Below are 5,545 nucleotides of genomic sequence, written 5' to 3'. Positions count from 1 at the left end.
TTTAGGACCTTGAGGATGGGTTAGGCTGGGTTGATCTTGTGGTTTGTTTGATTTGGTCAAGCTTGATTGTTGTAGATCTCTTCTAGGCTAGATGATCTTAATGCTGATCCTACATCTGAGAAGGTAGGGTTTGATTTCAAGCATCTTAGCATCACACCAATGTCTAAGGAGCATAGATAAGGCTAGATCTAGAGCTTACCATTAGGCTTGCTAAGAGATTAGAAGTCTTGTTTGGTTTGAGATGTATTGCTTAATGCCTGCTTGTGTAGATTCTTTTCTTTGTGAGAACAAGTCTAGAAATGCATAGGTTTGATTGTTTCTTGCCATGAGAGTGGATTAAACATGTATTAGAATAATATGTCTAGAGATCAGCTCAAAGTTTGCTTGAGATTTGTTGACCAAGTTAGATAACCACAACGATTAGCTCAGCCCATGAATCCCTCCTCAAGGTCTTCTTTGTTTATTGAAATCTTAGTCTAAATATCATTGCTTGCTTGTTGTTTGATTAGTTTTAGCATTGCTCTGTTTTTCTTGTGTTGCTCTGTTTTCACGTTTAAGTCTAGCTCGACCACGTACTCGACCTACACTCGGTCGAGTGCTGCTCGAGTTCATCCCCAGAACTTGTGTTTTTGATTTGTGATTGTCTTGTTTCATTCCTGTTTCATTTCCATTGCATTCACGTAGTTTCCAGTTCATTACTTGTCTTGCATTAGTTCATTAGCATAGTTTCTATCTTTGTTCTAGTTTCATTATAGCTTTAATTTGTCTGTTCTGTTTGCATTTAGTATCTTGTTCTAGTTGTTTTTATTTTCTGCATTTCATATCTCATTTTAGGATTGTTAGTGACAAACAATCTTTACAATTGGCTTGACTTAGACTCATATGCACATCTTAACTGTTCACAATCACTCAGATAGGATTGACACCTCTTATACTGCAACTGCATAAGGGGAATTGAAACACCCTGACTTCTATTCATTCCATACATCATCATTCCATACATCATTCATTCATACACCACAAAGAAAATCAGTTTCATTTTGGCGCCGTTGCCCATTTAAGTGTGTTTTGTGACATTTAGGATCATTATTAGTCTAAGATTAAGTTCGTTTTAAACACTTGTGAAGTTACTGAACTGGAATCTTCCTTTGCTTGGCTGTTTTGTGTTTCAGGTACCCACTCGACCACCTACTCGACCACCACTCGACCGAGCTGTGATCGAGCACTTGATCGAGCCAGAAGCCGGATCAAATTAGCCATTACTTCCCAGTCGACTCGACCACCCACTCGAGCCTGCGCTCGACCGTGTACCTGTTCGAGTCTGTAGTAGAGTTTGTTGATGCACACAAGGTCAAAAGGCAAAGATAGTCTTCAACAGCCTATTGACAACATCCACAGACTACAAAAGGGTTTGAGACATAAGCAAGGAAGAGTAGTTCAACAACAACAAGGTCAAGACATCATGGAGCAACAAGCTATCCATGAGCAAAGACCAAGGCACATTGGTGCAGGAGATGCACCCAATACCCACAACCAAAGGGCTGGAATTGTGCCACCTTCAGTAGCAAACAATAACTTTGAGATCAAGAGTGGATTGATCTCAATGATACAAGCCAACAAGTTTCATGGGTTGCCAATGGAGGATCCACTAGATCACCTTGATGAGTTTGACAGAATCTGTGGACTCACAAAGATCAATGGAGTGAGTGAAGATGGATTCAAATTAAGGCTCTTCCCATTTTCTCTTGGAGACAAAGCTCACCTTTGGGAGAAGACTCTACCTACTGGAGCTATCACCACATGGGATGCATGCAAGAAAGCTTTTCTGGCCAAGTTCTTCTCCAATGCAAGGACTGCTAGGCTGAGGAATGAGATTTCTGGGTTTGCTCAAAGGAATAATGAGAGCTTTTGTGAAGCTTGGGAGAGGTTTAAAGGATTCCAAACTCAGTGTCCTCACCATGGCTTCAGCAATGAGTCACTTCTAAGCACCTTGTATAGAGGAGTGCTTCCCAAGATAAGAATGCTTCTTGACACAGCCTCCAATGGCAACTTCCTCAACAAGAATGTGGAAGAAGGATGGGAATTAGTTGAGAATCTTGCTCAATCTGATGGCAATTATGATGAGGACTATGATAGGACCATAAGGAGCTCCTCAACTGATCAAGAGGACAAGTATAAGAAGGATTTGAAGATGGTCAATGAGAAGCTTGACAAGATCCTCCTCAGCCAATCCAAGTCCATTCACTTCATTTGTGAAGAGGAAGCTCCAGTTCAAGAGGGGGAGCCTGAATTTGCTGAGTTGTGCTACATGCAAAACCAGGGAGGATTCAAAGGCTACAACCAAGGAGGTTTCAAGAACAACAATCTCTCTTATAGGAGCACCAATGTGGCCAACCCTCAAGACCAGGTCTATCCACCTCCTCAACCTCAATAGCAACAAAACTACATCCCCAAGCAACAACACCAAGTGTTCCAGCCCCAATTGTGTCCCCCACCAGGGTTTCAGACTAACCAAGGCCAGGAACAAGACTTAAGAGCAATGATGCAACAGTTGTTGATTGGGCAAACACAAGGCAAGATTGAGGAAGCCAAGCAGTTTGCTGAGTTGAATCAAAGGCTCACATCACAGTACAATGATCTGAACATGAAGTTTGAAGGTCTCAACTCCAGAATGAAGTATATGGAGAGTAACATTGCCTCTACTTCAGCTCCTAAACCCAACCAACTCCCTGGAAAGCTGTTCAAAATCCAAGGGAGTTCACTGCAAAAGCCATTCATATCTCTGATGAGGAAGTCACTGAGGACAGTGAAGTCCAAGTTTGGGGGAATTCATTAGTTACTGAAGCCCCAAGTGATGTTTGTGCAAAGCAACTGGAGTCCGTTATTGCACTCGACCAAGTACTCAAACAGCCACTCGATCGAGTGCATGCTCGAGTGGTCGATCGAGTTGCAGACTCAGAAGCTGTCAAGCCTGCTAAGTACACTCCTCCTGCTTACAAGCCACCTCTTCCATTCCCAGGACGTTTCAAAGCACAAAAGATTAAGGAGCTTAGGGAAATCATTGAGAGAAAGGAGATGATGGCTAAGCAACAAGAAGAAGAGAGGGTTTTGAAGGAAGAATCTGTGGTTGCGGAAGTGTTGGCCATACAAGAGATCACCATTGCTTACCAAGAAGAAGAGAGAGGACCTGCCTTGGAACAGTATGATCCATATCCTCTCTACAAAGACTTTTTGCTTGATTTGTCAAAGAAGAAGGCTGAAGCTCAAGATGAGAAGGATCTTGAGGACCTTGGAGGATTTATCATTCCAATCAAGCTTAAGGATCCAGGTCCATTCTATCTGCCTTGCACACTTAGCTATCTTCACTACAACCAATGCCTTCGTGATTTGGGAGCTTCAACAAGTGTGATGCCATACTCCATAGCACAAAAGCTTGGGAGAACTGATTTCAAGTCCACCAACCTTCATATATGTTTAGCTGATGGGTCAAACAAGGAGATAGTTGGAAGGTTGGAGAATGTCCCAGTCAAGATAGGGAAGGCAAGGGTTCACACTGATTTTGTGGTGTTGGAGATGGACAAGGAACCTGAAGATCCAATCATTCTTGGAAGGCCATTCCTAGCCACTGTTGGAGCAGTTATTGATGTCAAAGAGGGTCTTGTGACCTTGAACATTGCTGAAGATATAGCCATGAAGTTTAATATCTATAACCCAACCAACCTTCCTACCATTGATGATCAACCTTTTACTATCAAGGACAAAGGAGGTCAAGAAGGTTCAAGTGGTGAAGCAACTCCAAAGGCTAAGCTCTCCTTTCAAGATGATTCTGTGGAAAAGCTTAAGAGGTCAGTTCAAGAGTTGACTAGTATGGTTGAGGATCTTCAAGTTAAGCTGAACAAGAGGTCCTTAAGGAAGGCAAGACCAAGGCTCAAAATCAAGAAAGAAACATGGTTTGTGTGTTAAGGGTGAGGTGATCAAGGATCAACTTCCAGTGATCAAAAGGTTCCAGGGAGGATTTCATCACCTCCTTGGTATCTAAACCAAGTCTAAAAAGGACACCAAAGTCAAGCTTAGTGACTTTAAACAAGCTCACTAGGGAGGAAGTCCCTAAGGTATCCTTTGTAAATATGGTTTATTTTCCTTGTAGTTTTGATGTGTTTTCTTTTATATTTGTGTTGGACAGGCCTTTAGGTGAGAATGTAGTTGGGTAAGGAGGGAATTTGACTTGGAGAAGGAGACTCGTGAAACAGGTTTATATTGTGGTGTGAATGATGATGTATGCAATGGTGAGATATGAATGGAATGATGAATGGGTGTTTCAATTCCCCTTATGCTATTGCAGTACAAGAGGTATCAATCCTAAATGAGTGTTTGTGAACAATTAAGATATGCATATGAATCTAAGTTAAGACAAATGTAAAGATTGTTTGTCACTAACAATCCTAGGAAGAAAATGTAAAATGCAGAAAATAAACTACAAGAACTAACAACTAGATGCAAATGAAACTGAATGATTGAAACAGTGATAAAGCAAGAACAGAAACAGAGACTACTACTAATGAACTAATGCAAGATAATTAATGAACTGAAAACTAAATGTATGCAACTGGAATGAAACAGGAATGAAACAACAAACAAATATCATAGACACAGAGTTCTGGGGATGAACTCGAGCATCACTCGACCGAGTGTAGGTCGAGTGGGTGGTCGAGCTAGACTAGACGCAGAAACAGAGCAATGCAATAAAAACAGAGTAATGCTAAATCCAATCAAACAACAAGCAAGCAACAGGATTAAGACTAAGATTTCAATAAACAAAGAAGGTCCTGAGGATGGATTCATGGGATGGACTAATCATTGTGGTTATCTAACTTGGTCAACAAATCTCAAGCAAACTTTGAGCTAACCTCTAGACATATTAATCTAAGACAAGTTTCTCCCACTCTCATGGTCAAGAAACAATCAAACCTATGCAATTCTAGACTTGTTCTCACACAGTAAAGAATCTACACAAGCAGGCATTAAGCAATACATCTCAAACCAAACAAGACCTCTAATCTCTTAGCAAGCCTAATGTAAGCTCTAGATCTAGCCTTATCTATGCTTCCTAAACATTGGTGTGATGCTAAGAAGCTTGAAATCAGACTCTACCCTCTCAGATATAGAATCAGCATTAAGATCATCTACCCTAGAAGAGATCTACAAAAATCAAGCTTGACCAAGTCACACAAACCACAAGATCAATCCATCCTAACCCATCCTCAAGATCCTAAGGAAACTACTCACAACAATACATGGTGATCAAAGTCAAAAACCCAGAAAATATTGAAACTTGCATTATTAGAAAGATTAAACAAAGATCTTCAATATTGATGAAAGGATCAAACTCAAATTCTCAATATCTTGAAAGTTATAGAACCAACAAAATATAAGAATCTAGTCTTCTTTTTTAAGGAAGTACAAGATCTTAAAAATAAAAATGCAAAAGGAATAAAACTAAAATAGGTAAAAACTAGGTTTAGGGAATATCTAAAAAGTTGCACAC

The 5,545-nt window shown here is 40.5% G+C and overlaps 1 non-coding gene across 1 annotated transcript; it reads right to left on the bottom strand.

Moving 5' to 3' along the window:
* Positions 1 to 1,858: 1,858 nt before the first annotated feature.
* Positions 1,859 to 1,965, bottom strand: LOC147942414 (small nucleolar RNA R71). Its single transcript, XR_015560499.1, has one exon. It is a non-coding gene; the product is annotated as a small nucleolar RNA R71 (small nucleolar RNA).
* Between the last annotated feature and the right edge of the window lie 3,580 nt (positions 1,966 to 5,545).

The sequence above is a fragment of the Camelina sativa genome, chromosome 6 (assembly GCF_030686135.1).
Source record: "Camelina sativa cultivar CO46 ecotype springtype chromosome 6, ASM3068613v1".
Classification (NCBI taxonomy): domain Eukaryota; kingdom Viridiplantae; phylum Streptophyta; class Magnoliopsida; order Brassicales; family Brassicaceae; genus Camelina; species Camelina sativa.
This window is presented reverse-complemented; position numbering and strand designations above follow the sequence as displayed.